At 36.0% G+C, this 27,602-nt stretch overlaps 1 protein-coding gene across 10 annotated transcripts in view; it reads left to right on the top strand.

The window, feature by feature from the left end:
- The window catches only part of Tfdp2 (transcription factor Dp-2), a 162,857-nt gene that overhangs the window by 73,894 nt on the left and 61,361 nt on the right, over positions 1-27,602 (top strand). The window contains exon 2 of one of the 10 annotated variants that reach the window (XM_026385050.2): positions 3,087-3,121. The exons of 7 other annotated variants lie outside the window; for them this stretch is intronic. The gene's annotated coding sequence lies outside the window, so the exon portion shown is untranslated. Of the gene's footprint in view, positions 1-3,086; positions 3,122-14,851; positions 14,881-22,683; positions 22,749-27,602 lie in introns of those variants that run through there. 2 more of the 10 variants (XM_026385051.2, XM_026385052.2) reach the window with 2 other exon arrangements.

The raw sequence follows: 27,602 nt of genomic DNA, 5'->3' as shown, positions 1-27,602 counted from the left end.
ACTTCACTTAGCATTATCTTCTGTAACTCCATCCATTTACCTGCAAATGCCATGAATTTATTCTCTTTTATTGCTGAGTAATATTCCATTGTGTATATATGCCACATTTTAAAAATCTATTCATCTATTGAAAGGCATCTAGGTTGACTCCACAGTTTAGCTATTGTGAATTGTGCTGCTATTAAACATCGATGTGGCCGTGTCCCTGTAGTATGCTGTGTGTGCATATTGCATATCGTAGTATATACTGCATTGCATTTTAATTCCCTACTTAGTCATACCTTCCCACTGAAATGAAACCTACCTATGGGAATAAACTGGGTCGTGTTTTCCTTTATTCACTATTATGTCTACAGTGCCAAGTTTCATGTTTGTCCTTTAACAGGTACTCAGCAAATATATGAGTTATTCAAAGAATGAGAAAATTTTATTTTACAATTGCAAGCATTTTTACTCCTCCAGCTTTTCTTTGTCTTCCTCCTCCTCATGATGAACCTCAGAGCAATGCTAATATGGAGAAAGGGCTAGGAGTTTGAGGTTTCAAAAACTGGCTTTTAGAACTTGACTTTTCCTTTCTAATAGGTGGAGGTAACATCTGTTTCCTACCTTGGAACCCCTCCCCGCCATCTCCCAAAAAAGGGAAGAAAGAAATTAAGCCTATTATTTTTCAAGCACTGTGCTAGCTTTAGCAGTCAGATGTTGTTCTTTATATAGTAGTCATAGACCTCTTTTTCTTTTTGTGGTTCAAGCACTCTACCTCAGAGCTCCACCTCCAGCCTGTAATAGGTTTGTGAGGTTGTTTATTTATTTGTTTGTTTGTACTGGGGATTGAACCCAGGGGCACTTTACCACTGAGCTACATCCCCAGTCCTTTTTATTTTTTATTTTGTGACGGGTCTTACTGAGTTGCTCAGGGCCTCGATAAATTGCTGAGGCTGGCTTTGAACTTTCCATCCTCTTACCTCGGCCTCCCACACTGCTGGGGTTATAGGTGTGCTCCTCCACGCCTGGCTGTAAAAGGTTTTAAATAGTATTAGGGATGTGGAATCAAAATAGCCCTGAGTTTAAATCTTTTTTTTTTTTAATTGTTAATGGACCTTTATTTTTAAAATTTATTTAATTATATGTGGTGCTGAGGATCGAATCCAGTGCCTCACACATGCTCTGCAAGCACTCTGCCACTGAGCCACAACCCCAGCCTGTGAATTTGAATCTTATTCTTACTACATACTAAAGGTGACTGCTTGGGCAAATTATTTAATCATATTTTAGAATGTCACATTTCTCATCTCTAGAACACAAATAATCATGTGGTCTCATAAGAGATATTATGAGGATTAAATGGAAAATAATGGTTCTGCATAGCAGTGTGTCTGTTTGGCACACGTGAGTACATAGCAAATCCCTAATGAAACTTTGTGGGCCTGCCATAACGTAATTCCTTGAATGATTTTGGCTTTTTCTTAACAGTCATTGACAATTTCTCCAATTATAAATTCTCAGCCAAGCACATATGCCAGGTGTCTGAAGCAGTGGTTTCTTCCTTACTGAGTTGGATTCCTGTGGCAACAACTTAGCAGTAGAGCAAAACTTAGTTGTTTATGAATCTAAAACACTCAGTTTCCTCTACAAAGATGAACAATTCAATGCTTGTGGTATCCCATTCCTGATGACAGTAGACCGCATTGAAGAATCAAAAAGGAGTATTTTTTTTTTTTTGCCACAAACCAGTTTTCTCTGTAGTAATACTTTTGATATCTCCTTAAAATCCAAAGGAGCATAAGGCTCATGAGGCCCCACTTTCTTTTTTTTCCCCAATATTTTTTTAGTTGTGATGGACACAGTGCCTTTTATTTTATTTATTTATTTTTATGTGGTACTGAGGATCGAACCTAGTGCTCACACATGAGATGAATGCTCTACCACTGAGCCATAACCTCAGTCCCAGGCCCCTCTTTCTAAATCTGTGATTCTAAAAATCATGTTCAAGTATGACTTTTGGCTCTTTAATTCTCAGGAGGATTCTTTCTTTTTAGCTATGTACTTCTTTTTTATTTGTTTTTGTTACTTAATATGATAGTATAATGTATTTTGACATATTGTATATATATGGAATATAATTTCTCCTTCTGGTTGTACTTGATGTGGAATTATATTGGTTGTGTAATCGTATATGCACATAGAATAGTAATGTCTGATTCATTCTGCTCTTTCTTATTCCCATTCTTCCTCCCTTCTCTTCGTTCCCTTTGTCTAATCCAAAGTACTTCTATTCTTCTCTCACCACCCCTGCATTTTGAATTAGCTTCTAAGGTTTCTTTTTATCTTGTAGGTTTTGTTGTTTTTATAGGGGGTATGGGGGGAGCTGGATATTGAGCATAGGGCCTTGCACATGTAAAATACATGCTTTACCACTGACTTTCTCAGGAGGTTTCTGTCCTTAGTGGCCTCACTTGTATCAGGATGACTGGTTGTACCACACTTTACTCCATGCTTTTCTATTAATTAGAATAAGGAAAGCAAATTTCATGTATGTTAAATTACTTACTACAGATCATTCAAGTAGTCAGCTGGGATTTGGATGCAGGTATCCTGACTATTGCAATATGTACTCCACATTCTATTTGTGTTACTGAATGAGAATTATTAAACCTGTGCCTTGGTATTCAATTGTGAGTTGTTAGTACTATGAAGTGCTATCCAGATACAAGCTAATCTCTATGGCAGAGAGTTTGTAATTAATTAGAAAGATGTAATATATACATAAAAAATGATAGTATATGCCAATGATTCATAAAGCCCATAATCAACTTGAGACCTATAGAATACTTGGGATAGTTAGTTAATGTCGTTTATGTCTGGATTCTTATTCTTAGCTTAATGCTTTTGAGATTTATTCATGTTGCATTCAGGACTTCTTTTCTATTGCTAAATAGTATTCCATTGTGTTGTGTACCACAAATATTTTATCCATTCATGGGTTGGTGAACATTTGTGATGTTTCCAGTTGAGGACATTATGAATAAAGCTACTGTGGACATTTAAATCCAAATTTGTGTGTTGACGTAAGTTTTCATTTTTCTAAGGTAAATACCCAGAAGTGGAATTGCTGGGTCAGATGGTAAGTGTATGTTTAACTTTGTAAGAAATTGCCAAACGTGTTTCCCAAAGTATCTGTGTAATTTGGTATTCCTACCAGCAGTGGTCTAGTTGCCCTTGCCAGTATTTGGCATCCACAGAATTTTGTTGTCGTTGTTGGGTTATTTAGTTTTGTTTTCATTCTAGCTATTCAGGTAAATTTGTGTGCTTTCTCAGTGTGGTTTTAATTTGCACTTCTCTAATGACTGATGATACTATGAATTTTTGCTCGTGCTTCTGTGCTATTAGCTTATCTTCTTTGATTAATCAGCTATTTAAATCTTTTGTCCATTTTTTTTAAGTCGTTTGTCTTATTGTTTCATTCTGGATATGATTTCTTTATCATGTATATATTTTACAAATGTTTTCTACCACACTGGTTTGTCTGTCTGCCTCTTTCTTTTCTTTCTTTTATTAGGGATTGAACCCAGGTGCCCTTTGTCATTGAGCTCCATCCACAGCCCTTTGATTTTATTTTAAGACAGGGTCTTGCTTGCTAAATTGCCCAAGCTGGTCTTGAACTTGTGATCCTCCTGTCTCAGCCTACTGAGTCACTGGGATAACAGGCATATACCATTTCACCTGATTTTTATTTTGTTGTTGTTTGTTTATGGTGCTGGGGATTGAACTAGGGCCTTGTGCATGCAAGGCAAGTACTCTACCAACTGAACCATATCTCCAGCCCTATTTTTATTTTTTTAAGTACAAATTTAAAAAAATCAGATGTTTTATATTTTGATGTGCAGCTTATCAGATAAGAAAGATAATTTGGTGGTGCTGGGATTCTGGCTCAGTGGCAGAGTACTTGCTTAGCATGCACAAAGTAGTATATTTGATCCCAAGCCCTGCCCCTCCCTGCCAAAAAAAGAAAGAAAATATAGTTTGGGCTTGTGTCTCTTGTAAGAAATCTTTTCCTAAGCAAAAATACCAAAGTTTTTATCTCTGTTTTCCTCTGAAAACTTTAGTTTTAGCTCTTAAGTTTGTGATGAGTTTTTTTTTTTTTTTTTTTTTTTTGGCCATACTAGGGATGGAACCTGGGGACAAGGTCTTGATGAATTGCCAAGGCTTGCCTTGAGTTTGTGATCCTCCTTCCAGCTCTCCCCAGAGGCTGAGATTACAGGTGTGCACTGCCATGCCTGGCCAAATATGTGATAAGTATAGAGTTAATTTTTTAATGTGAAGTGACCGAAGAGGTGAGGATTACTTTTTTTTTGCATATAAATATATAATTATTCCAGTATCATTTGAGGAAAATAATTACTTTTTCCTATAGAATTGCTTTGTATTTTTGCCAGATATCAGTTGAATATAATTGAAAGTCTGATTTTAGATTCTGTTTGTTTTGTTAATCAATATGTGTATCTTTGTGCCAGTACCACACTGTCTTAATATACAACAGTTATATTATTATATATTAAGACATTCTATACTGTACCACACACTGGTTACTGCAGCTCAGTGGTTTTCATTGAAGGGCATCTTTGCCACCTAGAGATGCTTGGCAATGTTTGAAATCACGTTTTTGGGGTAGGGTAATGAGGATTGAACTCAGGGGCACTCGACCACTGAGCCACATCCCCAGCCCTATTTTATATTTTATTTAGAGACAGGGTCTCACTGAGTTGCTTAGTGAGACCCTGTGAGTTGCTCACTTTTGCTGAGCCTGGCTTTAAACTCAGAAATCTTCCTGCCTCAGCCTCCTGAGCTGCTGGAATTATAGGCAAGCAACACTGTGCTGGGCTTGAAATCACTTTTGATTATTATAATTTGAGTGTGGGGCAGTTGTCCCTGATAGAGGTTGAAGTCAGGGATGCTGCTAAACATCCTACACAGTGCACACAGGACCATTCCCTATAACAAATACTAGCCATCCAAAATGTAAATAGTGCTGTAGCTTTATTTACATTTGAAAATGTTGTCTTGAAATCAGGAAGTATAATTCCTCCAATTTAATTCTTTTTCAAATGTGTTTTGGCTATTCTAGGTCCTTTGAATTTTTATATAAATTCTAGAATCAGCTTATAAATTTCTACTAAAACATCTGGTAAGATTTTTAATGGGCTGGTCACAAGGTGTGTCTGTAATCATAGCTACTGGGGAGGCTGAGACAGGGTGATCACAAATTCAAGGTCATCCTGTCTCACAATGAAATTTTAAAAAACCTGCTGGAGATATAGCTCAGTGATAGAACACCTGCCTAGCATGTGCAAGATACTAGGTTCAATCCCCAGCACTAAAGAAAAAAATAATAATTTTGTTGATCTATAGTTAAATTTGGGAAGAATTGATATCTTGACAAAATTGAATCTTGTGGTCATGAGCATGTTTTATCCCTTAATTAATTTAAGTCTTCCATAGTTTTTTTCAGCAATGTATATTGCAGTTTTTATTATATAGGTCTTACACACACTTTGTAAAATTTGTCCCTAAGCATTTATTATTTTCATGCTGTTGTATATTATGTATTTTATTTTAATTTCTGGTGATTTTACATGGTAGAATATAGAAATACAGTGGATATTTGTATATTGAACTTGTTGCCTGTGGCTTTGCTAATACATTCATTAGTAGTAAATTTTTATAAATGCCATAGGATTTCTCACACAGCCAGTATTTTCTCTGTGTATAAAGATAATTTTATTTATTCTTTTTAAATTTTATATGTTAATTCTTTTTCTTGATTCATTGTGTTGATTAAGACTTCTAGTTCATTGTTGAAGTATTGAAAGTAGACATGGTTATCTTGTTTCTGATTTTCTTTTGTACTTGTGATTGAACTCAGAGGCACTTTACCACTGAACTACATCTCCTGTCCTTTTTATTTTTTCATTTTGAGACAGTTGCTAAGAGTGGTTTCAAACTTGGAATTTTCCTGCCACAGCTGGGATTATAGGCATGTGCCACTGTACCTAGCTAAAGATTCCTGATTTTAGGGGGAAAACACAGTTTTTTAATCATAAGTATGATTTTTAGCTGTAAGTTTTCCTGTAGTTGTCTTTTAGCACATTCAGGAGATTTCTCTCTGTTCCTTGCCTCCTGAGAGTTACTATTATGAATGGCTTTTGAATTTTTTAAAATACCTCATTTGTACCTATTAATGATAGTTTTGCTTTTTAAAAAAATTCTACAGATGTGGTGAATTGCATTGATCTTTAATGTTAAACCAACTTTGCATTCCATGTAGATAAAATTACATATATTGTCCTTTCTGTTTTTTCCCTCTCCTCCTCAGTCCTGGGAATTGAACCCAGGGTACTCTACCCAGCCCTTTGTTATTTTAATTTTAGAGAGGATCTTGCAAAGTTGCTGAGGCTGGCCTGTAATTTGTAATCATCCCACCTCAGCCTCTGAAATCATTGAATTGCAAGCATGTGCTACTATGCCTGGCCTTTTTTACATGTTTGAATTCAATATGCTAAATTTTTGTTTAGCATTTTGTGATTTTTCATGTAAGATGTTGTTGCAGTTTTTTTATAATATTGTTTTTGTTCTTTTTCTAAGAACAAAACATTTTGACTTTAGTTGCTATCTTGTTTTATATTACCACTTTCAAAGTTAACACTTTATAAGTCTCTTTTGTTTTGCATTTTTAGTTCTGTTTGCCAGGAAATGTGCTAAGTTCAACATTTTATATTATCCTCACCACCTCCTTGCAAGATAGGTACTGTTATCATGCTCATTTAGGGATGAGAATACTAAGGTACAAAATAGTTAATAAATTTTCCAAAGTTCTAGATGATCCATTCAAGTCTTTCAAACCAGATATTAATCATATAAACACACTGCTCTATATTCATATATTTTTCTAGAAATCTTTCAGTAACATGAAACAATATTGACAAAACCATAAGAAATTTAACGAGTTATTTATCTACTAATCTCTTTAATGCTAATCTGTCCCAATAACCTATGTTCTTGTTTTTCATTTTATTTTGAGGGTGTCTCTGACAATTGGCATATTAGCTAAGCAATTTATAAACTTTATGAAGCACACTTTTTGTGGATTAACTTTAATGTTTCTAATTCATTGCTTTCATACTTAGAAGTTTACTTTCATAAGTTTAAATCTTACATCTATTGTCTTTGGAATGTTGATCTGGATTAGAGCTTCCTTGAGAAAAAGTGTTCTTTTAGTCTTTAATGTCCTCTATTCAATATACTCAGTAATATAAGCAAGCATATTATATTTATATCTGATTATAGTGTGACTGAAGAACAGGGAAAGCAAAAGTAGATGGAGTCAGGGAGATGGTAGAATGAGACAGACATTATTACCCTATGTATGGGAATGATTGTACGAATGGTGTGACTCTACATTATGTACAACCAGAGAAATGAAAAGTTGTACTCCAATTGTGAAAATAAGTAAACAAAAAAAAAAAAAATGGAATACAAGTGCAAAAAAAAAAAAGTTGATGAAAAGGTGTCTTCTGCTTATTAACTATTCCCATGTTGTACATATACTAGATTATTATAGACATTTTGGCCTCAAAAATTCCACTGTGGGAAGCCTGAGTTTAGCTGGTTAGCATGTGGGACCATGGTCAAATCTGTGAAAACACAGAGAATCAAAGTAAGAAATAGAATAAAAACTAACAATCCAAATTAATGTGCACCAGGCCTCAGAAGAAATTTCCATGAGTCAAAGTAAAGATAGATTCCTAAGATAGAATGACAAGGACAGTCAAGAAAAAAGGTTAATCTCTACTTCATACTTATAAGCTTAAGGAAGTTAAGTCTTGGCTAACCAGGCTTGCAGCTACCCCAGATGTTGCAACTGCTTTCTTCAACATCCAGGTCTCTTTTTCTTCCTTACATCTCTCTTATCATTATTACCTCTCTACTTCCTTTGGTGACCACAGTCATGTAAAGGCAATGGTAGAAGTAGATTATGGTGCATTTCCAGATGGAAAGATACTGGTACAGAAGGTACAGATGGCAAGAAGGTACAGAGAGAAGAAAATTCATGGGAATGGTATGCATTTTTTAGGCCTTATCTTCGTTTCTTTTGTGTTGCTATCACAAAATACCTGAGGCTAGTTACTTTATATATTAATTATGGAGGATGGAAATCCAAGATTGGGTGGCCTCATCTGGTTGGCCATTGGTAAGGGATTTCTAGCTGCAGTCACAGTGTGGCAATGGCATCATGGCAGGAGTATAAGCAGAAGACAAGTTACATGGCACGACAGGATGGCAGGGAATGGGGAAGGCCAGATTTGCTCCTTTTGTAACAACACATGTCTTGGAAACTCACAAAGATACTAGATTCAATATAGTATTAAAATAGAACATTTTGAGGAGGATTAATATCTTTAAGCATATACTCTAAGCATCTAGGGAAGGGTTAAAAGGCTTCTAGAGAGGTATAAATAAAAGTAATTTCAGATTTTCTGCTGCACTATTAAATGGTTAAAAATGAACAGTATTTATCGTGTTATTAGGAGAAAGAAAATGTTTGCAGTATTGTTTTTCTAAAGACAAAATAATAGAACATAGTGTTAAAGAGTAGTAAAAATAATAAAGACGGACAGAATATAAGACCATTTGGGGCTGGAGTTGTAGCTCAGTGGTAGACTACTCACCTCATACATTTGAGTCACTGGGTTTGATCCCTAGCACCACATCTATAACACACTCCCATACACATTTTTAAATAATATAAGACTATCTTACTAGTAATTGGAATAAAATGATTATGTAAACATGTAAGTTTACAAGATAGAGGGCTGGGGTGTAGCTCATGGGTTGGGTTCTGGCCTAGCATGCAGGAGCCCCTGATTCACTGACCAGTAATGCATACATTATACACATGCACAGAGGGTAGAGACACAGATTATATTAAAAAACCATATCTAATCAGGTTTGGTAATTCATACCTGTAATCTCAGCTACATGAGAGAGGCAAGAGGATTGCAGGTTCAAGGCTAGCCTGGGCAACTTAGTGACACCCGGTCTCAAACAAACAAAAAAACATTGAGACAGAGCATCCCTGGGTTCAATCCCCAGTACCACAAAGTACAACAAAACAAAAACCAAAATCTAATCTAGGATTCCTATTGCCTGATTTTGAGGCTTACTATATAGCTACAGTAATCAAGATGAGCTACACCCCCAGCTCTTTTTATATTTTATTTAGAGATAGGGTCCTACTGAGTTGCTTAGTGCCTAAGTTGCTGATGCTGTCTTTGAACCTGTGATCCTTCTGCCTCAGCCTCCCTGGAGCCACTGGGATTACAGATGTGAACCACCGCGCCTGGCTTCTCCATCACTTCTGACCTTAATTGCAAGTTCAGAGGTTTCCAGAACTATCCTTAGTTTCAATAATTCATTAGAAAGGCTGCCAGAACACATTGAGAGCTGTTTTACTCATGGTTAACAATTTATTACAGCTGAAGGATGCGGAGTAAAATCCATCAAGAGAAAAGGCACAGAGTTCAGGAAAGACCTACAGTACATTTTTAGTATTTCAGTTTAAAAGTTTCAGTAATATTGAAGAGTGATCAAAGTTAGAAAAAATTTGTTTTCCTGTCTAATGATTAGAGAGATGATAGAATGGTTACTTTAAAGCCCCTTTCTGTATCTCTGACATCTGGATCATATATGAGTCTGGTTTTATTGATTGCCTTATTTCTTGATAAAGACTCCCACCTTTGTTTGTGTTTGTAATTTTTAATTTAATACCAGATGTCATGTATAAAAGGACAGTAGTGACAGGTAGATGGTGTTTGTGCCTGGAAATGGATGTACCTCCTCTGTCAGGCCATTGTTGTGTCAATCATATAGAGTTGAGGTGGGTTTGGATTTGGACATTGCTGGGATTACGTTCTAGGTACCTCAGTGTTGTTACCTTGTTTTGGCCTGTGTACTTTTGGCTTTCTCAGTCACCCCATGCCTCCATCACAGACAGGGACTCTCTTTCCACGTTTCGGCCCCTCTGCTGGTGGCTGGTTGGTAGTGCTTGTGTCTCAGTGCTGTGCTCATGGTGGCCTCGCAGGTAGCTCTCTGCTGTCCTGGTCTAGTTTTGCTCTTAGTCCCTGTGTATCTGGGCCTTGGGGCTTTGCCCTTTCCTAAGCAACAGCAAACCTCTCTTTGGTATCAGCCTGGAATCCTGGGCCACTGAGGTTTCTCATGCTTCTTGCAAACAGGATTTTGGCTTCTACCCCTAGCAGCAGTGGGGAATGTTCCCTCAGTGTGGGAGATTTTCCTGTCCTTTCACCAGTGACTAAGGGTTCTCCTTCAAGCCTTCCCCCAGAAAATGGGGATTTTTTTGTCTGAGAATTGGGTGTCAGATTTGCTACTTGCTGCCTGTGATTTATGACTGACTTTATAAGATGGAGGGATCTACGGTAGTGGGTGGGGCTTTGTGCCAGTAGCAGCTGATCACTCCACCCACATACCGGTACCTCTATGGGGCCTTCTCTTCATTTTCCTGCTGTTCCTAATCTTTCTAATGTGTGAGCATTTGATAGTGGTTATAGTGGCTTCCTTTGCTTCTGGAGCTCCTGGTTATTCCAAATTGTCAAGCTAACCACATGTGGCCTTAAAGAACACTTGCCTTGGGGCTTGTGACTGGGAATTGAATTTTAACTTTTATTTAATTTTAATCAATTTAAACTTAATAGCTGCATATGGATAAGGCCTCCATTTGGGATAGCATAGCTCTACACATTGGGTGACCATCAGAGGTTGTATTTCTCATTTCTTTTATTTTTAAGGTAGAAGAATGATATGTGTTAAAAAAAATTGGAAACAGTGGGAGCATTGGAGGATGAGGATTAGCTAAGAAGAAAATTACTTTCTGTTCTGAATGTCAATGCTCCTTTAACAAGGTCAGGGAACATATGAGGAGGTGCTGGTTTGGGAAGGAAGACAAGAATTTGAATACTGAAGAAGTCAAGTTGAGATTATGGGGTGTGCAGACAGAAATTACCAATAGGCAATTGTAAATAAGAATTTAGAGCAGAACAGAACAGAAAATGACAGGGCTAGATGTATAATTTTTTTTAGTCATCCACACAGAAGAATAAAGCTATAGAAATCATTATCTTCCAAAGAGGCTGTGTAAGTCTTGGAAGAAAAAATTGTTGTGTTAGTCAGCTTTCTGTTACTATAACAAATATCTGAGATAAATGAACTTCAGAAGAGGAAATGTTTGTATGGCTCACAGTTTTGGAGATTAATGATCATCAGTCCTATTGTTTTGGGCCTGTGGTGACCCAGTACACCATGGTGGGATCATGTGGTAGAGGAGACCTATTCACTTCATGCCTGGGCATGGAAAGAGAGACTGGCATCCCTCAGTCCCCTTCCAGGGCACATTCTCAGTAACCTAAAACCTCCCACTAGGCTGCATATCTTAAAAGTTCTATCACTTGGTATTTTTATGGACTGGAAACCAACCCTTTGGATGGCATTCCAGATTCAACAATAGCAAACTTCACACAGAACCTTGAAAAAACATCTATTTGTATTTAAAGGTTAAAAATAGGAAGAAGGGCAAACAAAGCTGAAGCTGTTTACTATACATTATTTTTAAGAAATAGTATATACCTTGCAAGTTCTAGCAGGAGCCCGTTGCTGTAGGTTTTGTACTTGTCAAGAAGATGAATCCTTTTACTTGAACATGTAGGTATAGGCACAGAACAGCTAATTTCCACTCAACATCATATTGGTCTTGTAGATAGCTGATATTGGCTAAATAAAACTATCATTATGCTATCATAGTGTCATTTCTGCCTATAGAATCATAAATGTGTTGCTTGTGGTGGTGAATATTTGATCAGTAAGTTCCAGACTAAAGAGAATGCTGGTCCCTTTTTGGTGTTTTCTAATTAACCAGTAGTGGGGTAATTAACAGCGTATTTGAATGGATTTTCTTTATATGATTAAGTGAAAATTGTTTGAGAGGATCTAGATACGATATACTTTATTATGACAATGGGAAGTCATGTGCATTTCCCATACTGTGTCATACACTTGTAAAGGAAAATAAAAGGTCATGATTATGTTGCCTGCTGAGAAAAGCAGTAGATTGAAGGGCAGGGAGAGTCAACACTGGGACTGGAGAAGGCACTGGGATGGAAGGCAAGCAGGAAGAGGGATTGTGGAGCAATAGAGGTAGGTTGAAGGTCATACCTGTGATAGCAGATCACGTGCTGCTTAGTTCAGTGCCTGATACATAACATGTGCTCAGTGAGCATTTGTTGAAGGGAAGAATGGGAGAAGGAAAATTGTTCGTTCAGGAACAGTGGAATCCTGCTTTGGCCCAACTTATTCATTGCTTGACCTAAATTATCTCATGTCCTTCCTGAACTTGGGTTGCTGTTAGGTTTATTATTAAAATATATACCAGGTAGTTTATATTTGAACTTGTAATCACTAGAGGGGAAGGGCATGAGGAGGGAGGAGGATGGTTTGCAATTTAGAGTGTAACTTTCTTTTGAGAATATAACAAATATAGATGTAACCACATCTAATTCCTGAACACTCTGGCCTTGGGTGCTACAGGCCAGGACTTCTGGATGATCTGACAGATTAGAGATGTGCACTTATTTTCTTTGTTAAAAGAAAAAAAAAATCATCTGGTGAAATTACTACGAATGGTGGGGAATTTAGAAATATTTCTAGACTGTAAATGGGTAAAAATATGTAATATTTTAATACACAAACTGGTAAGATTCTATATAATTTCCAAGTTGTTTCTTCTTTTTTTCCTTCTCCTTCCTCCTCATCCTCCTACTCCCCCCCCCCCCAATTCTTCTAGGGGCTGAGATTGTGGCACAGAGATAGTGTGCCCAACTAGCATGTGCGAGGCACTGGGTTCAATCCTCAGCATCACATGAAATAAAGATATTGTATCTACCTATAATTAAAAGATAAATATTTTTTAAAAAGCCCTTCTAAAATCCGACTGTCCACAAAAACTTAGTTTATAAAATCTTAATTGAATTCTTTATTCAAATATTATAGTGGACTCACATCTGATAGTGAAAATGTTTTAGAATATGACAAGATACAAGGCTCTGAAGGGTTTATTTTCAATTTTGTTTAAACTAACATGTGTTTCCAACTCAATTTATTTATTTTTTCTTGTTTTCCTCTTCTTACAACTCAATTTAATTTACACCCTGCACACATGTTGTCAGTGTTTCTGTTTGCATGTAAGTGTAATATATGTTAACCAAGGAAAAGGTAGAGGAGAAACTTTTCCTTCAGTGTGGATTTGAGTGTCTAACAGGTGCTGTTTTAGACACTGGGGATACAACACTGACAAAGCATAAAACACTTGCTTGCCTTCCTGGAACTACTGTGGAGAAACACTTTGAAAAGGGAATATTTTAGTTTAGGTGGTAACTAGTCAAAGAAGGAAAACCATCTTCATCATCTACGATAGTTGTGCTCACTGGGAACTCAGATATGAGCTAATAAGCTCACTGAAGACAGGGATTTTTGTCTGGCTTTTGACTGCTGTGTCCAGTACTATATCACCAGGTCCCAAAACAGTGCTTGGCTTGTACAAACTATTCAGTAAATAACATGTTGTGAATTGAGGTGTTTATTGTTATGAATTTGTGAAATCAAGGCTGTGTACTTTGGTTGGCTATTTTTTACATCTAACTAGTTGAAAATGTTATTATTTCAGTTGCCTTGTTTTTAATGTTGTCTAGTTTTTGTTTTTACTTGTGCTACATACCAGGATGCAGGAAAAACTTACTAGTATTTGATAATCAGTGATATGTTTATCTGACATTGCAAAGAATAGATTTGGAAAGGAACTTAAGAGATCTTCATTTATTCACCTTCATGCCTAGGAAAACTGAATAAGATGATTAGATATGTAATCTTAATTAATCATTTAAAAAAACTAGGACAATATAATTACATTCCCTCTGGAGAAAAATGGGAAAAGGTACTTAACCCTAAAGGGAGATATAAAGGGACTAATCTGAAAATTTTAAACTTCTAACTGTGTGGGAAAAATGGAAAAAAAAAAATAGAGCACAACTAAGCTGCTCTTTGTTGATATCAGAAATGGGCCTGTCATTCACTTTGGCGTTGAAGCATGGCCTCCTATCTCAGGGGGCAGGACCAGGACTTTTTTTTTTTTTTTTTTCTTTCCCAAGAGCTGGGCAGTCATTATAGGTTCAAAAAGCCCCAACTAGTTTTTCAAGAGTTTCTCCTCTTGTTTTCCCTGAAACTCGTGGTGCTTTTTTGCTCTACTTTCAAGATGTATTAAGGTCTCCTGTTTTGTGATTGCTTTGGGAGCCAGCAAATACCCTGACATGCATAATTCGAATTATGCAGGTTTTATGAGTAAGTTAATCTTATTTTTAAACTAGTTAAAATTCAAGTGATATTTAGAAAAATGTTAGCTTAGAGTTAGACGATTTATCATTCACCACCTTTACTTTAAGCATTTTTTTTTAATATTAAAAAAGCCTTTTCGGTTGATAAGAAAGCAAGGCTCTGCATAGAAAAGCCCCTTCATTGCTTAGATCTGTACTTTCAGTTTCTTTTGAAGTATCTTTGTTACATTAAATAATATTCATATGTGTTCAAAAGCCAGCTAGCCATATAGTTTTCTTGAGCATCTTTTTAGTTTTATGAGAAGTATTTTAAATTGAGCTTTTCTGAGCTCGATTGCTTACGCCTGACACAGTCTCAAGTTTCCACTGAATGGTAACAAAGACTGTGGAGTGTTGTTGGTACTGCAGTGAGAGGCATGCTTCCTTAGACCAGGTAAGAGAGATCAGTTTGTTTCTTACTGCTGAGAGTTTTTACAGTGTTTATTTTATATTCTTTTAGTAGCAGCAGTGTTGAATTGAAAAATAGCCAGTAGCATGCTGATTTCAAGACGTCCTTGCTGGTTGCAGTCAGAAAAACTACAGGGTATGGGGGTGGGGGGTGGGGGGGGAGGGGTAGAGTTAGCCTGGTTTATCCCTGTTACTTATATAAATTAATTAAAATGTGCAAATAATTCTGGAGCTCAGTTTTCTTCATTCAGGAACTAAAGAAGCAGTTGAAGATACATTTATGGGTACTTCATATTCATTACTTGTGAAAGCAATTCAGGTGATAGTTTTTACTTTCATTTTTTTCCCAATAGTTAATTAAATAAGCTTTAATCTTATTAAACATTTTCTCCCATTTATGAAAACTTTTAAATTGTCAACAGCAAAATATGCTCCCTCAGGTCCTTGGATCAACCTGACACTTGGAAAATATTTCAGCTTTTATAGCTGTTTCGTTCCTTTCTTTCTTTTTTTTTTCCTTGTACATTTTTCTTCAAAGTATTTGTGCTTTGAAAATGTCAGCTGTATTCTAATGAAGCTCAGGCATTGTTTGCTCATAAAGGGGCCGGTGCATTCCACTGCTTTATGGTTTATTATGAGGCACAGTGTGAGAGTGTGGGTGGCACCATTTGGTGTCTGCCTCTTGGGGTAGTGACTGCCATTATGTTAGCCTTGGATTGGCAAAGAAAATATAGCATGCAAGATGCTATATGAGTGTGGATACTGTGACGAAAATCTTATACCTAAACAATTCTTAGTGAGGCAGGAATGTGTGACAACTTGATTGAGTTGATCATTTCAAGTATGCCCTTGAAGTCTGCATTTTAGTTACAATTTGTATTTTATCAGGCACATGTTTGTTTGTTTATTTGTTTTTAAATGTATATGGCATTAGGTCTTTTTGGAACTTTAATAAGGATGTGAATGTTTCTGAATAGGCTATAACATTTTTAATAGATGCAGTAATATTTTAAATAATGCATTTACTTAAAGTTGTAAGGAACTTGGTGTGGGTGGGGAGGGAGAGTGGGAGAGGAGGTCAGGAGGAGAGCCTTTCTTTCAGTTAGGAAAGCCCTGGTGAAGAAAAAAGCAACAGATGTTTCTTCTGTTACAATTGAGGTTGTTTCATTCAAAACTGGCAGTAGCTGGAATGGGTGTGTGTGAGAGATAAATCTGACTTAATCAGTGAATAAATAAAACAGCCATTTAGAAATTATTTTAAATTTATTCTTTTATGTTCAGCATTTCAAACTCAGCATTAGATAAACAAAAAGAGGCTTTTAAAAAATCTTCAAAATTGTGTATAATGAAAATGTAAGAACGTTAATTTTGGTGAATTTAAGTTGTGGAAAAGATCATTTAATATTTTTTAAAAACCTAGGCCATGAAAATAGATAGGAAATAGGTTGCAAAATCTTTGTAATTACACAGTCGGTACAGAGGCTTAAAATGAAATTGAATTATGAAACGTCAGTTGCATACATTAATAGATCATTTCCTTTTCTATGGAAAATGTGAGACTTGTCCCAAAGACCTTCAAATAAGAAATGTGGGAGAAATATTTTGGGTGTAACTGAAATGATACATTGTAGTTTGCCTCTAAAAAGAAAGATTATAAGCTTAGATTGTTTGCTGATAGAAAGGGGGATTTTGGAAAGAGCAGGAGGGAAGAGCCTGGAAGCAATGTGTGTATAATGAAAGCAGTCAAAATTTTTAAGAAATATCTTTTGAATGTGTGGAATTCATAATGAGTAAAGTAAAATCCTCTCCTTTTACAAGTGACACAAAGAGAAGTGCTGTACTCTTGTACAGTTTGCATTTATACACATTGCAACTTTATGCATTTCTTGAAGTTAGCTCTTGAAAAATCAGTGCTGAACCTCAGATCATGCACATATTAGGTCTCTATTACATTCCTGCCACATTCTCACTGTAAAATTACTAGCGAAATACACCAGCCAAAAATATTCAAGCTGTAGTTAAAATTGTATGGGTCAAATATTATACAGTTTTCTAAATATTTAATTGGTCTAAAAAGACTGCAAAAGACATCAACTGTCAAGCAATTATTAAAAATTTCTTTGGCTCTAAGATTTAAGATTCTAAATCTATATACATTTTGCTTTTTTAAGGAATAGCAACATGTAGCAGTTTTAAGAGAAGCAAAATAGCTTATGTGTTGTTTAAAAGGAATTTTTACATTTGACTCAAGTAAAAACTTTTACAATTTTAACCAAAGAATGTAAATTTTGATGGAATAGACAGCCTTAAAAAAAATTGGTAACCCCAAGTAGGATATGTAACTATGATAGCATCATGGTTTGTAGTTATCAAAAATGTGTGTCATTTCTATTATAAATGTAAACAGAAGTAACTTATCAAGGAAGACAGAACACCAGCCATAGCAATACAGAAACAGTTGGGTCTGTTAATCCTTCAAATTAAGAAAGTATCAAATTAAGAAATTAAGAACAAGTCAGTTCCAATTATTTTAAAATGAATTCCCACTATCTCTTTTGATGTAAATGATCATGGAATCATTGTGTGTATTCAAATTATGGTGGAAAAACAAACATGCGTGCATTTTTATTATAGTGTAGATATATGTCTTATGTGACAGACCAATTTCTATTATACTGTGAATTTCTACTGTCTATATGAGAAACCAAGCAAGCAAGTTGATACCTAGAAATGGGTCAGCAGTATCTGAAGAAAAAACAAAACAAAAATATTTCAAAATTCAGCTACTATGGAGAGGTAATTCCTAAATAACTAATTTTAATAGATACTTTCTATTACAATTGATATCACTATTTAAAATATATAATGAAAGAAGATTTCAGGAGCGAGGTACCTGTGAGTCTTCCTTTGTATGTGAATACTTGAGCACAAAACTCAGATTTTTTTGGGAATCTGTGTCTAACCTATTCATTATCCGAAAGTCAGACACTTGCAGAGCAGCATGTTGGTGTTCTCTCTCCCTTACGTATACGTATGCAATTAGAAATAATTAATGACTACTTAGACATTTTTCGTCTTCAGAGTGGGAATAAGAGGGAAGATTTGTTTGATGCCTGTATTTTTCTGAAAACAATAACAACAACAAAAAGAAACTCTTTTGCATTGTTCAGGAGTAAGCAAAACAGTTTGAATACAGTGCTTCTGGTATATTATCAGTTAGCATTTTTCAAAATACATTTTTTTAGTTGTAGATAAACACAATATGTTTATTTATTTTATGTGGTACTGAGGATTGAACCTCATGCATGCTAGGCAAGCGCTCCACCACTGGGCCACAACCCCAGGCCTAGTTAGCTGGTTTTGCACAGGTCCAAGAACCTATTGTGTAAGAACATTGTTTCTTCCTCTCAGGTTTCAAGCAACAAGTTTTCTATTAAATTTTTAGATGGTAGCTCCAAGGCTGGAGACCATCAACAGGGAAATTTGGTTTTGGCACTTTGCTTACCTGTGGTGAAAATTTGACAACTCTCTTGACAGTTTGTGTGACAAAAAATGGGGAAAACAACAACAACAACAAAACAGTAACTGAGCACTTTTTGCCTGGTAGACACAGAGCTTATTTATTAAAAACAAAAAACAAAAAAACTAAACGCTTGTAAAAATCTTTTAGTGGATTAATTTTTAATACAAGAAGGTTTGGCTGACATGGATATCTAACTAAGATTCCTTGCTATTCATCATCTTTTTTAAAATTTAGGTAGCATCACAAATAGAACATCAATACCTTACTGCAATTTTGAATGAGCTACTTGTACTTAGTTTGGTAATGTAATCCTCTTTTTAAAAAATTTTCTATGGAAAAGAATGGTTTTGAACCTCTTTAATTCATGGATATTCCTTGGTATATGTGTGTGTATTCTAAAGTTTCACACTTACTTAAGAATCTCCAACTTTTTAAGATCTGTTTGTAGTCATTGTCACCTTTTATATATACCAGAAGAGTATCTCACTTGACTATAAATTTAAAATGATGTATTCATTAATACTGTCTGTTTACCATCTAAGAATGGGTTGAGAGTTTCTTCATGGGAATGACTTCTAATTAAGCACTCTTTAATACTCATAAATTCTGATCCTGTGGTTGCGCCCAACTCCCTTGATCTATTCCAGCCACTCAGTGTCTGTTAGTGTGAGATAAAAATGTGCTGCTTTCTTCTTGTTCTCTTTTACTAGGCCTGTAAACAATGTGTACTTGCCATCTGGTGGGTGTATTGGCTGTGGTGACAGAGCTAAAAGTAGAGGTTGAAAATGGACTAAACATTAAGAAAAGACAACATCTGGCTAGGGATGTAGCTCAGTGATAGACAGCTGCCTAGCACATGTGAGGCCCCAAGTTCAGTCCACTGCACTGCAGGGGTTGGAGGGATGGAAAGGGAGAAATTAGGACATCTGTAGAAGAGATTGAAGAAAGCCCTTTCTCTTTTTAAAATGAAAAGTAAGTTCAGTGTAGTAGAAAAAGTCTACTTATACTCTATTAATTCCTCAATTTAAACCAAGAAAAACAGAATTTGAAGCAGTCTTGCTGATTACAAAAATCATGTGAGGCACTTGTTAGCAGTATGAATTTCCACCTAGTTTCTGATTCTTGAGCCGTCTGCCATTGAGCCTAGCAGCATGTATTTTGAATACGGGAGGCCTTACGCCTTCCAGTGCATGCTGTGACCAGGCATGTTTGGGAAGAATTGGCTCCAAAGCAGTGGAAGAACCAAATTGTTTGAGGGCATATAGTAAACTTACTAAACTATTAATCAGAAGATATGTTGTCCAAAAATAGAAAATTTTAATTAGGCAAATGGAAGAGAAATGAGAAAATTAAGAATTAAAAGATTTCCTTGACTGAACAAGGTAACAATAACAACAACAAAAAAAAGTGTCTCATAATCCACAGTGTCACAAATGTACTTAGCAAACCACAGTCACAATTGCAAAACCATCATACTTAATACAGCAGAATGTTACTTTCTGCTCATTGGGGTTGCCAAAAAGTGCTAGCAGAGTTACCACTATATCATTCCTTTACACCCCCACCCCTAGATAGGAGAAAGTAGACAATTCAAATTAGATGTAAAAGAAAGCAGTGAGTAGATAGCAAATTTTGATTCCAGATATTTGTTTGAAACTCTGAGGCATATTGGCTAAATTCTCCTGCATTAATGTGCCCTTGCTATTGTTTTTTTAGATACTTTTATTTTCTTATTTTAATTTATTATTCATTGGTGCATTATTTTTAAAAAATATATTTATTTTTTAGTTTTAGGTGGACACAATATCTTCATTTTAATTTATGTGGTGCTGAGTATCCAACCCCGTGCCTCATGCATGCTAGGCGAGCGCTCTACCACTGAGCCACAACCCCAGCCCTCATTGGTGCATTATAATTATACATAACAGAATTCATTATACCATTTGTGATACTTTAAAAACACCTTAATTAGAATGTTGATGTTCTCCTGCAGTCAATGAATGAAGATCTATAACTAAACGTTAAAAAAAGTTTGTGTATGTATATGTACACACACACACAGAGAGAGAGAGAGAGAGAGAGAGAGAGAGAGAGAGAGAGATTGTTCTCGCAAGAGATTTAGTGAGGAGGGACTAAATTACTTCTAAGGTATTTTAGCTTTGAGGTTTAATGAACTAAATGAACCCAGTTAAAATAGTCCAAACACCATAGCTTGAATTAAGAAATTTGCTTAAGAAATGAAGAAGCACTGTTTAAATCTTGGCATGCGGGAAGATAGAGAAAGAACTTTTTCTCTCTTCAAACTGAAGCATCCAGAACATTTATGGCTGTAGATACAAGAGAAAAAGGGAGCTAGATAGTTATTTTAAAAGATATCCTTCAAGGAAAATTGCTTACCAAAGCTAAAAGAACAGATGGGGTCTTTTTATGAAAAGTAGGTATATAAGATAAGAAAGTCTGAAATAAAATGTGTGGATCCCTTCAGGAAGTATGACCTTTTTAAAAAATATTTTTAGTTGTCAATGAACCTTTATTTTTAATATATTTATATGCGATGCTAAGAATCGAACCCAGTCCCTCACACATGCCAGGCAAGCACTCTACCACTGAGCTACAACCCCAGCCCTGAGGAAGTGTGACCTTTGAGCTACAGAGCTGCTACTTATTAGGGCCTTTTAAGGGTCCTTTCCTTGGTTCATGGACAGGTAGGTTCTGGCTGGGTATCTGTGTTAGTTAACTTTCTACCACTGACAACCCACCTGAGAAAGTCAGCTTAGAGGAGGAAAGATCACAGACTCCGAAGTGTTCACTTGGCTCCTTTGTGTCTGGACCTGCGTTGAGGCAGAACTTGAAGACAGAGAGCACTGCAGAGCAGAGCTGCTCACCTCCTGGCAGCCAGAAAGCAGAGTGTGTCACCAGTGGCTTGGAACAAGAGGTACTCAGGCCTCAGGGACCTGCTTCCTCCTGCTAGGCCCCACCTCCTACAGTTTCCACCATCTCCCAATATTTTGTTCAGTGATAACCCCCCCCCCCCAGTAGATCAATCTATTGATGAATCAGAGCCCTCAAGATCTGCTTCTCCAAAGCCCCACCTCTGAATATTCCAGTATTAGGGATCAAGCCTTCCACACTTGAGCCCTGGAGGACATTCCAGATCCAACCTCAACAGTGGCCCCATTTGGGGGAATCTTGAGCGCTTCCTGTGCTGCAACAGCTGCAAAAACACCCAGGCTTTTGCTTCCATGGTTTTGAACATATAGGACGACCTTTCAGATCTTCTATCCTTATCTATGCATGGTAGGATGCTTGATTTCCATTTTGAAACTGTACACTGAGGGGGAGGTTGCAGAGGTCACTTTAATCACAATGCCTGGAGATACCATGAACTTTGATCTTCATTTTCTTACCCCCTCTTAATTGTGGTGCTATTGTGATCACGCAAGATCAAAATATAATAATGATGATTGCATGCAGGTTTAATCCTAGAACTTTGATGAACATGTTGAGTACAAATGTTACAAAATAGGCTGGGAATGTAACTTGGGGTTCAATCCTGACTTTTTGCAAAAAGAAAACAAAAAAAGCAACAAAATAGAGCACAGAGTGATAAATGTGCAGATAGGTAATGTGTATTATAGCTATACTATTTAGTAAATGCCATGAAAACTATCTTCTAAGAAGATGATTTTGGAGTATATCTAAACATAAAAATGAAGGAAGCTAGAATAACTATGAATAACTATGAAGCTAGAATAACTATGTATTTACCTTTATTCCCACCCCATGAGTGAATATTACACAAGAATATACTGTATCTTACATATCTCGAAGCTTTGGTATGTCCATTTTGGATTCACTTTCTTTTCAAATCCATTTTGAGTAATTAACATCTGTTTCATTTATGAAGATAGGGTTAGGGTAAGGTACACATAAAATTAATTTTAAGGATAGATTATTATTATTATTTTATTTTTTGGTCCTGGGCATTTAACCCAGGGGCACTTTACCTGGAACTATATCCCCAGCCCTTTTTATTTTTTATTTTGAGAAGAATAGATTCTGATTGACCCAAACATTTGCCAAGCCATTTTCCCAAGACATTATCATTTAACAAGAAATCTATGTAAACATTATTAATGTTATTCGTTATTGTTAGTGCTACATTATTTTTATTAATATTAATGTTATTACTGATAGTAATTATTATAGTTTTATATATAGTTTTTTTGTCTTGTCTTCAAAATCTGATGTATATTTTACACTTAGAGCACATCACAATTTAGATGACTAAATCTTCAACAGTGAAGTGAAATGTAATACTACCAAAACAGGTAAGTTGTATTTAGTGGAAAAATACTTTTGCTTTAGTCTTAAAATTTAAAGTAATAAAATTAAATAAGTTTAAAATTTAGGTTCTTCAGTTACACTAACTGCATTTCAAGTGCGCGGTAGTCTTATGTGTCCAGTGACTACTGTATTAGCATGGAAACAAGAGTTCTGGGTGAGAATATGCACAAGCAGGAGGTGAATCAGGGAGTTATTGCAACAGTTTACCCAGAGCCTTTGACCAGAGTGGTAGTATGGAGTCTGAGGGAAATGGTGTGCTCAAGGTGTGTTTTAAAGATAGAGCCAACAGGATTCATTAATGGTTTGAATGTGGGATATGAGAGAAAGAGGAGGAAACATGATCTTTTTGATATGAACAAAGAACAGAGTTGATGTTTCCTGAGAAGAGGAGAGAGGTGGAAGAAGACAGTTTCTAGATGTACTGTGTGTGTGTGGGGGGGGGGGCGGGTAGAGGGGTGTTCAAGGGCTAGATTTTGGATGTGTTAAATTAGAGGTATCTTTTGACCTCAAAATGCAAATATGAGAAGACAACTAGATATGTGAATCTGAAGTTCAGGATGGAGGTTTACTCCAGAGAAATATATGGGAGTTTTTAGTGTATCTAAAACCGTGAGATGTAGATGATCTCATCCAGTGAGGAAAGTTTGACAGGAAAGGTTGGAAGACTGAACTTAAGGATCCCTGAATGGAGAAGAGGAGCCAGAAACCAAGTTGAGAAGGAATAGAGCCAGTGGGTTAGCAGGAGAACCAAGAGGGGATGGTGGCTTGCATGCCAAATAGAGAATGTGATCAAGGTAAAAGCTGAGACTTGACCATTAGGTCCAGCAACATGGGGATGATCTTGACAAGAGCTTATTCAGTGGAATTATAGAGGGAAATGGGAGGGGATTCAAGAGAAACTTAGAAGTGGAGAAGTGGAAATGTCACGAATATCATTTTGTGAGTAGTTTCATTGTAGAGAGCAATAAGAATGAGTGGTAGCTGGAGCACTATGCATGGTCAAGAAAAGTTTTGTTTTTTGAGATGAAAGAAATAATCCATGTTTTATGCGTTAATGAGAATTTTGTATCAGAGGGAGAAAGGTTGCAGTGGTACAGAAAACTTTTGAAAGGGACACACCTGTAATCCCAGTGACTGGGAAGGCTGAGGCAGGAGGATTGCTTCCAGGCCAGCCTCACCAGTTTATTGAGACCTTAAGCAACTTAGCAAGACCCTATTTCAAAATAAAAAATTAAAAGGGTTCAGTATGTGACTTAGTTGTCAAGTACCCCTGGGTTCAATTCTGGTACCAAAAAGTAAATATAAAGAATAAGATAAATATATACTAAGTAAAATACCATAATAGTGACTGTAATGAGAGATGTAATTTAGACAAGTAAATGAACTGTTTATTTAGAAAGTACCAGCTGAGTTAACGGACGAGGAAAAACAAGAGGATGGCATAATCTGTAATCGGTATCTTACTGATAGATATGAATTTACCTAGGTCACTTTTCTCATCATTTAAAAAATTAAGATATAATTTATACACAGTAGAATTGATAGCCCAGAGCTTTGTGAGTTTGACGAACATACTACCACAGTCTAGATGACTTTAAACTGTTATTTGGGGCTGTGAGTTAGCTTGTGCTGTGAAGCTAGACCTGTACATATGGGACAGCCCACTACTTCTAATTTGAGAGATTTATGAGCCCATCAAAAAGCATATTCTTACCTACATTGAGTTACTAACTTAGTTACTTTAGGAGGATGTGATAAAGGTTTGGCTGAAGGTTTTTCCTAGCCCTAATTAAGGCAAATCATCATCATCATCATCATCTTTTTCAGAAAGTCAGTGCTGTGAAAGAGTAATTTATACTGGCATTATACAGACAAAATTATTTACTGAATTGTTTTATTTTAGGACATAGTCAAGGTGATAAATTATAACTTGAACCTTTTAAACATTTTTGAGAGAAAGAACTCTTTGGCATCTAGATAATTTTAATGGAAAACAAAAAGATTCCAGATACTCAAGAAATTGAAATAGAATTTGAGCCAAGTTGTGTGCCTGTGTTGAGATTTGGCATGTTTTTTAGTCACTCCCCAGGTGGTTGATCTCATTTAGTTAATTAAGGAAAATTTCAGAACTAAAATCCAGGCAACTCTTAAAATTTTTGTTTTTAATAAATATACCAAGTGCCAGGAATTAGTTTTGGGGCAGTGTCAGGCTTCTGCTGCAAAGGGGTTATGAATTAAGGCCAAGTACATTAGGAAAAATTGTTTGAACTTGATTTGGTTGACCTCTTGTAACAGGCTGAAGTTTCAGGTGACTGGGTGTTTGTTACCTATTTAAATGTGTCCTTCTGAGTAAAGTTGAGCACCTCTTATGCCTTCGTTGGCGCTGTATTTCTTTGTGTACTGAGATATTCTCATGTTGGATTATTGTCTTTTTCTTACTGATTTATAAGGAGAGGTTAAATAATTTTTTAAAGGATAGTAATGATATATGAATTGCAAATTTCTTTACCAGCTTGACTATCTTTATTGAAGTCTGTTGGGTCTTTGCTATACAGAAAACTTTTTATTTTTGGGGAACCAGGGATTGAACTCAGGGATGCTTGACCACTGAGCCACATCTCCAGCCCAATTTTGTATTTTATTTAGAGACAGGGTCTCATTGAGTTGCTTAGTGCCTTGCTTTTTTTTTTTTAATGATGTTATTGTATTTTTACACCTTTATTTTATTTATTGATTTTTATATGTGGTACTGAGGATTGAACCCAGTGCCTCACACATGCTAGGCAAGCACGCTACCACTGAGCTACAATCCCAGCCCTTACTGCCTTGCTTTTGCTAAGGCTGGCTTTGAACTCACAATCCTTCTGCCTCAGCCTCCTGAGCCTCTGGGATTACACTTAGCCTGGCAAAACTTTTGTTTTAAAGTGATCAATATATCAATCTTTTACTATTTCTAAATTCTATAACATCCTTATCCCCAAATTATAAAAATACTATATGTCTTTCTTCAAATGCTTTTATGGCTTTTGATATTTTTATTAAAATAAAATTATTTTTGTACAAGGTGAGAAACTGAAACCTGAAGTTTCTTTTGTCCACATGGACAATACTTGTCCTAGTAATTTGCTCTTTCTTCATTAGTTTGAGATACTAATTTACTACATACAAATTTTTCATATGTGAATGAAGTAATTTCTGGACTTCAGTTTGTTTTGTCAATTCCTTTATCTGCTTTGACAATACCATATTATTTCAATTACTGTAACTTTGTAATCCTTTTGAGATCTGGTTGGCTGAAGTTCATCTCTGCCCCATTATTCCTTTAAAAATTTTCCTTTGCTGTTCTCTGCCTTTACTCTTTCACATATGCTTTAGAATCAGTTTGTCAAATTTGTTAAGTTTTCTCTAAATTCTTTTGGTATTAACTGGACTAATGCTTTTCCTTTTCAGTTCTGGATTTAATGCTTTTTATTTTATCTAAAAATTTATAGTCTTTGTTTTCTTTTAGTGTTGGTTTAAGTAGGATCAGTCTGTTCCCTAACCTTACTTATTTTTTTGTGTTTCTTCTTCATTCTTTTTGCAGGTTTTTACTTTTGCTTCTGATGTAGTGTAGCAGAGATGATCTCATCTTAAACACTCAGCAGCAGTAGGTTCACTTAAAAACTAGCAGCTGAGGGCTACACCTTTTCAGGGCTTTATTCTTCTGTGGTGGATCTGCCTGGAATCAAGTTTGGGGTTCATGTCTCTCAATGCCATAACTGCAGACTCACAGATTATTATTTTCCACTTATGTGGGTTCTTCAACAGATGAATACCATTTTGGGGGAGTTTTAATAATAACCTTAAAAATCTTTAGCAAATGATAAGATACACTTTTATGGGAAAAAAAATCGGTTGCACAGTTACACTACAGGGAATCTTTATTTGATAATACCAGGTATTCAGTCATGTTTTTAAAATAAAATTAAGGACGTAGCATTTTAGTTGATTTCGAACTCCGAGTTATGATTTCTATTGAGAAAGACAACAAAGTGTTTGATGTGGACAGCATTACAAGAATTTTGGCATCCAGATTAGGAAAGGTAGTCATTCCAAACTATGCTGATCAAATAGTTTTTAAACTTTTATGCACCTATTTTGTGTGAGGGACTAAACTAGGTGCTGGGATACCAAGCTTAGAGACCTAGCCCACTGACAGGAGATCTGCAGGTAAGCAGTGGGTTTTATGAGAAGCCTGAAGAGGGACATCCAGGACCTAGGCCACAGAGGCTGAGGACAGCTTTTAAGGAGAAGGTGGAGATGGAGTTTTGAGGTGGAACCATGATGTTCACAAGTTGTGGGATCTTGTAACAAATGATCTAACGTCTCTCAACCTCTCTTATAGAATCTATTTCACACTGTTGTCTTAAGCATTGACATTTATACATATTATATATATTTATATGAATTTTTAATTTTTTAAAATTTTATGCGTGTGTGTGTGTGTGTGTGTGTGTGTGTGTTGGAAGCCAGGAAGCCTCTGGAACAGACTGTGGAACAGACATAATAATCTCCCAGAAAATGATATGGAATATAGTCGATCCTCTGTATCCACAGGTTCAACTAACCATGAACTGAAAATGGAAAAAATAAAAAGGTCTATACTAAATATGTACAGACCTTTTAAAATTGCCATCATTTCCTATATAATATAGTACAACAAGCATTTGCGTAGCATTTCTGTTGTATTAGGCATTGTGCATGATTGAGAGATGATTTAATATATACAGGAGGGTATGGGCAGGTTAAATGCAATTACTGTGCCTTTTTATAAAAGGGACTTGAGCACCATAGATTTT

This window comes from Urocitellus parryii, chromosome 2 (assembly GCF_045843805.1).
Source record: "Urocitellus parryii isolate mUroPar1 chromosome 2, mUroPar1.hap1, whole genome shotgun sequence".
Taxonomy (NCBI): Eukaryota; Metazoa; Chordata; class Mammalia; order Rodentia; family Sciuridae; genus Urocitellus; species Urocitellus parryii.
This window is presented reverse-complemented; position numbering and strand designations above follow the sequence as displayed.